The sequence below is a fragment of the Sinocyclocheilus rhinocerous genome, unplaced genomic scaffold, assembly GCF_001515625.1.
Source record: "Sinocyclocheilus rhinocerous isolate Xijiao unplaced genomic scaffold, SAMN03320098_v1.1 scaffold3207, whole genome shotgun sequence".
Classification (NCBI taxonomy): Eukaryota; Metazoa; Chordata; class Actinopteri; order Cypriniformes; family Cyprinidae; genus Sinocyclocheilus; species Sinocyclocheilus rhinocerous.
In genome coordinates this window covers 23661-36621 of record NW_015626452.1, presented here as the reverse complement: position 1 = coordinate 36621, position 12961 = coordinate 23661, and the positions used below count along the sequence as shown (strand labels likewise).

The 12961-nt window shown below is 36.4% G+C and overlaps 1 pseudogene; it reads left to right on the top strand.

The window, feature by feature from the left end:
* Positions 1-9545: 9545 nt before the first annotated feature.
* LOC107715754 (beta-1,3-galactosyl-O-glycosyl-glycoprotein beta-1,6-N-acetylglucosaminyltransferase 3-like) lies at positions 9546-10833 on the top strand (annotated as a pseudogene).
* Positions 10834-12961: the final 2128 nt, after the last annotated feature.

Genomic DNA, 12961 nt, shown 5'->3' with positions numbered 1-12961 from the left:
TTTTATATAATGAATTTTAAGTCATTTGAAAGGCTATTGTTGGCTTAGGTCTGTTTTTATAACCACAAAAAAATTATCTTAATACTTCTTTGTAAATTATTATTTGAAGTAACAAAACATCGAAGTTGATTTGTGGTTACCATGGCTACAAGAACCATGATTTTTGGTTTTGTGAACCACTTTTTTTTTTTCTTCTCTCGGCGCTGGATTGCTGATGTCTTTTCACATGTAGTTGTCCATCAATTATGATCATTTGCCTTCAGCTGCAAACATGAAGTGCGACTTTTTGGAGCAACTGGGATGCCCCCCCGGAAGTTGGTGCCCTACGCGAACTGCGTATTCTGCGAATAGGGAGCGGCAGTACTGATTTCAACTAAAATTAATGTTTCATAATGTTTAATTTATTTGACAAATAATTTTGTATTGACATTACTGTGTCCTTGGTGGGAAAATGACAGGGTAAATGGGCTACAAAACCCTTGAAGTTAAGGAATATTAAACAAGACAGGCTACAGATCTGGTAACAAAAAGAAAAGCCAACCAACTTCCTAAAAGTGACCAACAGTTTTTAAAGGAGTGCAAGACATGCGATATGTGATACTATAATTGTTACTTTAAATCTTCTAATTGTTTTGAAAATTTAGTGCTTTTTAGAATTTATGTTATCAGCTCACCATGATATTGGATAATCACACCCACCAGGGAGGTGATACCAACATCACCTGCAGTGACAATCAATCTCTTTTGCAGAAGTTAGCCCTTCCCCTTTGTTCTAGCCACAAGAGAGGCTTTTTTATATCTCACTGGCACAGATTTCTTCACTTGTGTCAGTTGTTTTAGGAAAGTCATAATCTTAAAGAACTAACCATGAGACACAATCTGACAATTATGAAAATAATTTCCATCCTTTCTGTGAAAATAATCATGATCATTCTCCTGATAAATTATCCAGGACAAAGGACAAATTGTCCTCATAAGGAAAAGCTGACTTGAATCACTTACTTAAGCAGGATGTTGGAGAATTACAAGCTTGTTCTGCTATTATCCAAGGAGACATGGATGGAGTGGACAAGGATGTTTTCAGGAAGCTCCTGGCTTCTAAAAAACAAAAAAACTAAAAACCCTGCTATCAGCGTCTTTCTACCTCAACGCAACAAAGGATTGTCCATCATCTGAGACAGAGGATTTCTGACGGTTTCTCGCAGTAAAGAGGAGAAAGATTTTCCTATTGCTTACTCCATAGTGGTCCATGAGAAGATTGAGATGTTTGAAAGGCTCCTGAGAGCCATTTACACTCCTCACAACCCACCATGCACTTCACTGGCACAGATTTCTTCACTTGTCAGTTGTTTTAGAAAAGTCATAATCTTAAAGAACTAACCATGAGACATAATCTGACAATTATGAAAATAATTTCCATCCTTTCTGTGAAAATAATCATGATCATTCTCCTGATAAATGATCCAGGACAAAGGACAAATTGTCCTCATAAGGAAGAGCTGGTCTTGAATCACTTACTTAAGCAGGATGTTGGAGAATTACAAGCTTGTTCTGCTATTATCCAAGGAGACATGGATGGAGTGGACAAGGATGTTTTCAGGAAGCTCCTGGCTTCTAAAAAACCCCCCCAAAAAACCCCTGCTATCAGCGTCTTTCTACCGCAACGCAACAAAGGATTGTCTATCATCCGAGACAGAGGATTTCTGACGGTTTCTCGCAGTAAAGAGGAGAAAGATTTTCCTATCGCTTACTCCATAGTGGTCCATGAGAAGATTGAGATGTTTGAAAGGCTCCTGAGAGCCATTTACACTCCTCACAACCCACCATGCACTGGGATGCACAGACGGGCAGTGTGTGTCTATGGAGCTGGGGACTTCAACCCTAATCAAACACACCTGAACAAGCTAATCAAGGAGATTGTGGGTGAGGTAGTTTTTTTTTTTTTTTTTTTTTTTTTTTTTTTTTTAAAGATGTCTCTTATGCTCACCAAGGCTGCATTTATTTGATGAAAATTATAGGAAATAAAAAGAGTAATATTATGAAATATTTTACAATTTAAATCAATCATTTTACATTTACATTTAGTCATTTAGCAGATACTTTTATCCAATAACTTACAAATGAGGGCAATAGAAGCAATCAAAATGCAATATTTATATATGTTTACTATATGCTTAGCAATAGAATATAAAAACAACTAGAACAAAAGTTGCTAGGCAACAGTAACGTGCATCTTCAACCGCGGGAAAAAGTCGCAAAAGCAGAAATTATATGCCGTCTGTAATGCGAACAGTCCATTTGACCGCTTTGGCCATTCAAGGTAGAACTCTTTTGTGTTTTGTAATTTTAATAAAATAACAATGTTATAATAAAATATACACACATTTAGGAAATGTCAGGATATTATAGTTATATGGGTTTTATTTCAACAAAGTTATTACATTTTAAAATAATTTTTTTTTCAAAATGACTGCCTTGGTAGTTCTAGTGTTAAAGATGTGAGTGAGTGCAGGTACAACTGAAGAAATGGCTTGAAGGAGATGAGATGGAATTGGATCAAGTGAAATAGTAGTAGGATTGGAAAGGATGAGTTTAGAGACTTTTCTTCTAACTCTCGCATGATGTGAGCGAGTGTATATTTGCTGGTTAAGACGTGTTTGACAGTTTGTGGTGTGGAGAATTGTGCACTGATGGTTGTAATTTTATTAATGAAGAATGTGGAAAAGTCCTCAGCTGTTAGAGTTGATAAAAGAGGGGGATGAGGATGATGTTTTCAAGAAAATGTTTTAAAAGAGTCACCGGATGCCCATTTTCACAAGTTGATATGATACTTTAGGGTCTTAATGAACAGTCTATAACATACTTTGGCTAAAATTTCTCGATGGTAGTGCAAAGCAACACCCTTTTAACCTGTCAAAAACAGCTCTGTTTACAGCAAGCCATTTTGGTACATTTCCCTTTAAATGCTAATGAGTTCTGCTTATTACCATGCGCTTAGAAGGATGCTCACAGAGAACATCAGATAGCCAGATTCCCCAGATTTTAGGGTGCTTTCACACCTGTAGATCGATTGCTTTGTTCCGAAACAGGAATTAAAATTATTACAATGTTGCTTTTTATTCTTGGTGTGGTTCGCTTTCCTCGTTCAGGCGATCTCGGACCGATTGTTTTGGCGCGGATCCGGGCACGATTGCCGTGTTCACATATGCCCAAACGAACCGAGCTAACGGGGGAAACGCGCCAGGTTCCGAAACAACGAGACAGGTGTGAAAGCACCCTTAATGTTGATTGCAATATTTGCTAATGCACTATTAAAATCAAAGTTGTACCTGTTAATGTTATTTAATTGACCTAAGCTAAACTAAACTAATTATTAACAGTTGCATTTAATAAACACTAACAGTGAATTGCCCATTGCTAGTTAATGTTAGTTAATGTATTGAATATAGTTAACAAATGGAACCTTATTGTAAAGTGTTACCAAACGTATTCATTTCAATCAATCAATCTTACTGACTCCAAACGTTTGAATGGTAGTGTATGTCACACTTTGTATGCACTTATTGTTCATGTATATCTTAGGTAAACTACTATGAAAAATCATAACACTAATTAAGGGATAAAACCAAAAATAAGAGGATAAACAAGACTTTTTGAATGAAAAAGATGGCACCTGTGTGAAGGAGTGTCTGGCAGACACATTTAAAGACTCCAGAAGGTGGCGCTGTCAGCCCTGTCACAGCTCCTGTCTGACCTGCCACGGCCCTGGAGTGAGAGACTGTGACAGATGCAGTGGCTGGAGCCGGCCAGTTTACGGGAAGTGTCCGGTGATCAGCTGCCTGGAAGGCCAATATGTTGATGGTGAGAAAGTACTCCTGCCATTTAATATGAGAAAAACAAAAAAAGGAAAAGTCCACCCTCTGTTGCAAACTTGCTGATTAGTCTTAGATTTTGGTTTATAATAGCTGGTGTAATACTGTCCACTGCTGGACATCTGGTAGTAATACACTTAAAACACTGGCGATAATTTAGCAGGCATTTTCAAAAAAATTTGGCAGAAAAAAAGCTGTAAACATTTTGCTTAATATATTAATTGAATATTTTTAGCATTTTAACACATATCTAATAAGAAATTATAAAGGTTTAAGTTAGGAAATCATCTAATTAGTCATTTATATTTTCTTAGCAGTAAAAACTGGGGTTTGTGTTACAATCTCTGTAAAACTGCTTTGGAAAACCAATAAAAAGACACATTTTCAACTTAATATAAAGTAAATATTTTCCAAATAAAAAAAAAGAATTTGCTTTGGCTTCCATTTAATGACAATAAAGATTCAATTATTTAATTTTCCCATGTGATATTTTTATTGCACATTATTGGCATGCATACACGACAATACAGCTGTCTTTATATTTTAAGAAGGTCCTCGCCAGTGTTATGGTAGTATTATTTATGTACTATTATAGTATTTATTAATATGACTTATTTTTAATAAATACTATAATAGTATATAAATAATACTACCATATTACCTTAATTTTTCCATTTTAACTTCATTTTAGGTTTTAGTAATGGTATGTGCTCTTGTCATTTATATATATATATATATATATATATATATCAGTTCTCATTTTCATTCAAGTTTTGAAATTTGAAGTTTTTCATCTAATTTAATCAATTTTATGTAAATATTTCTTTAATAAATAGCTTTAGTTTTGTAAGGGGATCACTTTGGGGTTCTTGACATCAAAAAAGTAGTAGATTAAGAAAACTAACAGTTATAATAATCATGTCTTTTTTTAAGGGGAAAGTCGCACTTGCCGTTACTGTGATAGATCCTGCCTGACATGTTACGGTCCCAAGGCTCAGAATTGCATCACATGTGCTACCGGTAACGTATAGGTTAGCTTTCCTTTCCCTCCCAACTGATAAACAGACGGCCAAAGTTCCCTTTTAATTAATTCCTGCTTCAAAAGCACTTATAATGAATAAATAAGACATTTGCCTACTTAGTAAGTTCTTCGCACCTCTGTTTGCTTTCTCAACAGGATAGATGTTGGAGCGCGCTGTCAGCCCTGTCACAGCTCCTGTCTGACCTGCCACGGCCCTGGAGTGAGAGACTGTGACAGATGCAGTGGCTGGAGCCGGCCAGTTTACGGGAAGTGTCCGGTGATCAGCTGCCTGGAAGGCCAATATGTTGATGGTGAGAAAGTACTCCTGCCATTTAATATGAGAAAAACAAAAAAAGGAAAAGTCCACCCTCTGTTGCAAACTTGCTGATTAGTCTTAGATTTTGGTTTATAATAGCTGGTGTAATACTGTCCACTGCTGGACATCTGGTAGTAATACACTTAAAACACTGTCAACTTTGTCCTGTAATTTAGCATTGATTTTCTAAATGTTTTACACTGAAAATTTTAGAAATAATTTAAAATAATTTTGGTGGGCTTCAATGTTAACATTTAACTAAATATATTAATTGAAAGTTTTTTATATTTTATTTTAACATACCAGATTTTAAATTATTATTGTTTCATGTTTTAATGTTTTATTTGGGAAATCATTGAATTAACCCTTGTTGTGTAATCAATATCCTCTGCAATCCTATATAACTGCTTCAGAACTCCAATAACATATAGAGAAAAGATAAACTTTTAAGTTATGTATAATGTGAATATTTTCCAGGTAAAATTTTAATAATTGGAGCATACATACTCTGTACATTGAGTTTGTACAAAATATGCCCAAAATAGTCTGTCCACAAGGTGGCAACACTGAATAAATATAAACATATTGTATATCATTTATATATTTCCAATATTTTGCTCAGCAGAAATGGACCTGTGTCTGGTTCTGGATCCCAACAACATGATGTGTGGAGTTACCAGGGTAAACAACAAAGTAACTTGCCAAGCATGTCATTGGCTCTGCCAGTCCTGCAAAGGACAATTAAAATGTCTTTCTTTCCCTCGACACGTTCATAATCACTTTGCCGGTGCTTTGAGGCAATTGTTTTATGCGCGATCTTGAGCGCGGAATAGCCTAATACGTCTGCCTATAGCCTATATTGAAGTATGGATATATTATTATATTAATCAATTTAAAAACGTGCGACTAGTTGACTAGAAAAATCTTTAGTAGAGGGCAGGCCTACTTAGCACAAGGAAGCTCTCCATTTTTTTAATAAAATGCTATAGCCTAATAACATTACGAAAAGTGCGACAGCTGCAAATCACGTCGTTATTGCACTGCACGAGTTATGCATGTGTACGGAGTCAAATTATTATTATTATTATTTTTAATCACCCTAATTAGATTATGAAGAATGATTTGTTGATCTTGTTTTCCCTTTAATACATACCTTCCGCAATATATTTTTCAATTACTTTCAAAAAGTGGTAGGGACAATATCGACCCTGGCAAAAAGTGGTGGGGACATGTCCCACCCGCAAATTACGCCTATGCCCCTGCCACACTGCATAGGATCAGGAATCAATTGAGAAGCATTATGAAGAGTTCAAGGTGTTGCCCTGGCCTCCAAATTCCCCAGATCTTAATCCGATTGAGCATTTATGGGATGTGCTGGATCAACAAATTCGATCCACAGTGGCTTTGGTTCCCAGGGAAAGCAAGGACCAATGAAATGTAAATGTGTAATTTTAATGCAAAGTTAGCTGTCAAATGCATAAATGTAAATGTAAAATGCAGAGCCTCAAAGAAGCCTGAACTGCACTCTGATGACAAAAAGATCTGTGGTCACAATAAACAACCTCTTAACAAATTAGCTAAGTAATTAATAATAATTAAATATGACAGGATTCCTTTATCAGAACCGTGCCAGAGCATGGCTACTGACATGTTGAGCTGTAGTTAGGGCTGGGCAAAAAAAAATAAAAAATCGATTTTCCGATTAATCGCTTTTTTTTAAATGACGTCGATTCGATATCGATTCTCAAAAGCCGCGAATCGATCTTTTCCAGTATTTATTTCAGCACACATTTAAAACAAGATCTGATTAACGTGAATCTTATCATTAGTCTTCTCCACTAGATGTCAACCTTATTTACCTTGCGCGATGTTACGAAAGAAATCCTGTCATTCATTCAGCGCTTATCATGGCCATACGTGCAATTCGCAAAGCTCAGGTGAAATGCTATAGTAATACTATAAATCTGCGGAAGCATCTGATATCACGCATAAGGCGCCATGATTTCCGCAATGAATGAATGGCGGATGGCGCGGGGCACTGTTTTGTTTACACATACTAAAGCGCCGATGCCGCTCGCAGTGTTTTCAGCTTCTGCCGTCTCACTATATGATGATATGAACACGAATGTCCTCTCCAGCTGCTCTGAGAGTCACTTCATTAGCATTTTACCGTTTCATTTGAGAAAACTACCACCTTATTTACCTTGCGCGATGTTACAACAGAAAGCCTGTCATTCATTCAGCGCTTATCATGGCCATACGCGTGATTCGCAATGCTCAGGTGAAGTGCTATAGTAATACTATAAATCTGCGGAAGCATTTGATATCACGCATAAGGCGCCATGATTTCCGCAATGAATGAATGGCGGATGGTGCGGCGCACTGTTTTGTTTACACATACTAAAGCGCGGATGACGCTCGCGGTGTTTTCAGCTTCTGCCGTCTCACTATATGATGATATGAACACGAATGTCATCTCCAGCTGCTCTGAGAGTCACTTCATTAGCATTTACCGTTTCATTTGAGAAATCTACCGTCATGTCACATACACAGCAGCTGGAAGTTCTTCACGGCAACCCGTCAAAAAGTTTAGTTTAACGTTCTACTGTCAGAATATATTACTATTTAGCAGTCTGAAGACTCAATGCTACTACTGCTAATAAATATTAATAAATATTTATTTTTAAAGGAATAATCACATCTGTTTTCTTTTTAATTTTAACAGTAAACCTCTGTTGTGCAGCACTTTGTTTGCCAAAATATAAAAGGGTTTAATTTTCATTTGATTAGAAGTGTGACCGTTCCTGTGAGCAGTGCTCGGGCCCAGGGCCGGACGCCTGCAGGGTGTGCACACCTCCTCTGCTGGACCTGCAGGGCACCAGACAGTGTGTGGATCAATGTCCGCAGCGCTTTTATGAGAGCAAGCACAGCTGCAGACAGTGCCGCGAGCCCGATTCGAGATGGAGTGAAACACGGACAAATGGGTTTCATTAATTCGTGCATAACCACTCATACCCCACTTCACCAGCTGAAAATCCTGCACAGGTGCATCTCTTATCATTTTCACACTTCCATCACACAGTACCAATATATCTCCATTCTTATCATTATGGCCCATGTTTGATCACAAAATTTTATTGCAAACAGAGAGATCTGGATCTGTTTGCTGGTCTATATAACATTTCATTGTGCTAAAATGCATGCTATAGATATAACAATGAAATAAAGCCTGTTGACCGGGCTACCAAGGAGGTACAGTATATATTAAATCTCAGAGGACGCTGCTTGGCTGACACAGGATTCCTGGAAGAACAAAACTGGAAACCAAGTAGTTAGTAGGTACTAAGCCTCTAGTGTGATTTACACCCCTATTAAATTAGAACTCAATTAGAACTAAATTTGACTTCCCACTTTTTATTTTAAACCAGCAAAAATCTGGATTACAGTGAGGGGCTTACAATGGAAGTAAATGAGGCCAATCTTAAACTCCTGTTATGATATGCACAGATAAAACATTTTTAATAAACAAAGCAAAATTCCATAAAAAAAAAAAAGAATTGTCCATTTTGATATCACGGAGACTTAAATATCTAATAGGGAATTAGAGATTGAATGTAGTGAAATTCTAACCTCAAAATAACTCTAATGACCACCTCTTTGAACGAAACAGTTGGTGCCTCAACCGTTCTCTTCTGTGTTGTTTGCAGATAACACTCCTCAGAGCTGATGTTACTTACAGGCAAGTCAACAGAGCCGCAAAATACACAAGCTGCGTAGGACCCCCGAAACACCAGGGGGCCCCCTTGCTCTCAAAGATTAATTAATTTTAGTTTCGTTTTTTTATTTGGTTCTATTTGCCTCTTTAAGAAGAATCGCTTGATGTATTCCCCAATTGTAAGTCACTTTGGATAAAAGCGTCTGCTAAATGAATAAATGTAAATGTAAACTCATGTCAGACTACAGATCTGGTAACCAGATAAGACAATCAACTTCAAAGCAACCAACATTTTTGAAATGATACGTAATACTTTTTTACATAATACTTTACTGTTTTGCAAAATGTTTGTTTTTAAGAACATCTTTGGTGTCCAAAAACTGTATCATTTTTTTAAAATGACATTGCTTATTTCCTGTAATATCGGATAAACGCACCCTCCAGGTAAGTTATATCAACACCATTGTGCAATAATTATTAATCGCTTTTTCAGAGGAAGGCCCTCCCCCTCTGTATAAGATTTACTATCTTGCCACATGAGAGACTGTTTTATACCTCACTGGCACAGGTCTAATCTCCTGGCAGTCGTTTCTGGAAAGTTATAATCTTAAAGACCTGAAAATGAGGTTTAAATATCAGAGGATTCTGAAAATTATCTTCATCCTATCAGTGTCCCTCTTCTTGCTGAATTATCCAGGACGAAACACAAACTCTCCTCATAAGGAAGAGCTGGACTTGAATCACTTACTAAAGCAGGATGTTGGAGAACTACAGGCTTGTTCTGCTATTATCCAAGGAGACCTGGATGGAGTGGACAAGGATGTTTTCAGGAAGCTCCTGGCCTCTAAAAAAAGAAAAACTTTGCTATCAGAGTCATTCTACCTCAACGCAACCAAGGATTGTCCATCCTACATCCGAGACAGAGATTTCTTGACAGTTTCTCTCATAAAGAGGAGAAAGATTTCCCCATTGCTTACTCCATGGTGATACATGAGAAGATCGAGATGTTTGAAAGGCTCCTGAGAGCCATTTACACTCCTGACAATGTGTACTGTGTTCACGTGGACCAGAAGTCTCCGGAGATCTTTAAAGAAGCAGTAAGGGCCATTACGTCCTGCCTGACCAATGTGTTTGTGGCCAGCAAACTGGAGCATGTGATCTACGCCTCTTGGTCTTGAGTTCAAGCGGACATCAACTGCATGCAGGATCTGCTCAAGTCACCTGTCCAGTGTATCTGCTCAACACATGTGGCACTGATTTCCCCATTAAAACCAATGCAGAAATGGTTCAGTCTCTAAAACTCCTGAATGGAAAGAATAGTTTAGAGTCTGAGACCGTAGAGGCCAAAAAGCGGCGCTGGCAATATCATCACAATGTTACCAATGTTGTGAAGAAGACCAATGTTAAAAAGTCGCCTCCACCAATAAAGACCCCAATGTTCTCAGGAAATGCTTACTTTGTGGTTTCAAGAGAGTTTGTGGAGCATATCTTCAAAAGCAAAGAGATTCAAGATTTCATGGAATGGGAGAAAGACACGTACAGTCCAGATGAGCACATGTGGGCTACATTACAGCGAATGCCTTCAGTTCCAGGATCCAATCCTCCAAACATCAAGTACCAGCAATCGGACATGAATTCAATTGCTCGTTTGGTGAAGTGGAGCTACTTTGAAGGAGAACTGAAGAATGGGGATCCCTACCCACCACGCACTGGGATGCACAGATGGGCAGTGTGTGTCTATGGAGCTGGGGACTTGAAATGGATTGTGCAGCAACACCATCTTTTGGCAAACAAGTTTGACCCAGAAGTAGACGATGTAGCAATCAAATGTATGGAGGCTTTTGTAAGGTACAAAGCTATTTATGGTCATTCATTACTAACGGTTAAAAAATCTGACATTATTTTGTGATGTTTTTAATAAGAGGTACAATATATATTTGTATATTTTAATAAATATTGTAATAATTTTTTTTGAATCTTTTTTTATTCTTTTTAATAATGTAAATGTAATAGAAAATATAATATAAACATTTATATATTCTAAGTTGGTCAAAATATTAACAGGGTGGTGCAAACTGTCAAATTTAAACTCAAATAACTCAAATTAGTAATTTAGTAAAAAAACTATGTGTACACTTCAGAGCAGGGGCCTCATTTATAACCCATGCGTACGCACAAAAACAGCCCTGAAAGAGGCGTACGCCACTTCCTGCGCAAAAGGTGGGATTTAAACAAACAAACTTGACGGGAAAATTTGCGCACCTGCACGCAAACTCTGACCCATGCGTACGAACTCTTTTTCCTTGAGTGAGAAAATTAATGAAGTAAAAACAATGATTTTAAGCTCTGTCTTCATGTCGATATATACATTTACATTAAATATTTCACTCTCATATGGAGATAAGGACTGAAATTACATAAAGTCATTACGCAGGACTTAAACCAAAATTATATGAATTTAGACATATTTGTAGCAAATGCGCTTGATCACTTTTCCTCTTTTATTGACAGCGAGGAGTGCTATAGGTGCACAATAATTCATCTTTAAACTGAAGTGCAGATCTCATGTTATGAGAAAATATTTTTTAGCGAGAACAATGTTCAATGATGCGCACTTACTTCGATATTATGGCGGACACTGCTGGATTCAGTGGTCGAACGGTCCATTATCCAGTTTGAATAGGTCCAATGATAATATCTCACTGTACAACCGCAGCTGCACAGAGGTGTTGATGTTGTGTGAAGTCTTCTCTACAACATTATGAAAAGTACCACTGTATTTGAAGGCTACAACTTGAATAAAACGGTAAAATTTATACGTTTCCTTTTTACAATACTTTGTGACGCGCCGTGTCAGACAATTTTACACTGCAATAAATAGGCCTATTTGTTTCCACTCAAAATAGCTAAAAGACATTCACCTTATCAGCAAAAGTCTGTATGTTAGGGTTCCAAGTACCTACACATTTTACATTCAATATTCCATACTTTTCCAGAATTCTCTGTAGATTATTTAGACACTATTTACCATCAGATAAATGGTTTAAAACTTCCAACTGTGAACATGTATGTTACATTATGACTATGTATGCTATTATGTTGCCAAATTATTTGCACAATACTGAATCCAGGCAAGTTCAGAAGCAATTAAATCTGCAATACTGCAACACATGATTGCATTTGATATGCTTTCAACACTTTCAACGACTGCATACATTTTAAATACTTCACAGTCATTATAAGTTTTAAGTTAATATTGTCACTGATTACATTTATTTAGAAAATATTATTTTCAAAATAATTTCAGGATATGCTATCCGGTATAATAATATCTGCTATACTATAAATTTACTTTATTATGAGGCATTATTACTTAACATTAAATTCACTGAGACGTGGACACAAATTTTCTTCTTTATAACAAACAATAAAGTTGAAAACTTTATATGAGCAAAGGTCAGCAGCACAATAAACGAATCAAGAATGTTTAAATGTACATTGTGCAGGATCAAAGCAAGACTTACCATCACTGTGCAAAAAATGGCAACAATAAAATCCTCGTGACCATATCTTTGTGAGCATGACTCGTGACCATCAAATGTTCTAATCACTTGACTTTGTATCAGTTTCTTTTGTATTCATTTAAAGGTAATTTTGTTTTAACATAATTGACTTTTTAATCATTTATTTACAGTAAATTTTACGTATACAAGTAAGCATTGCAAATAAATAAATAAATAAAATTGTGAAATATTACAATTTAAATTAGGCCTAACTGTTTTCTACTTTAAAATATTTTAAAATGTAATTTATTCCTGTGATTGTAAAGCTGATAAATCAGTTTGGATCAATTTAAAATGTCCTTGCTGTGAAAAAAAAATCGCTCTATATAACAAACCATTTTCATTTATTCTACACAAATGTATCTATAAACATAAAAATAGGATATGATTTCTTGCAAAATGGTATAAAGTGTGATTACAAAAATAGTAGATGACACACACACACACACACACACACACACATATATGTCTGTG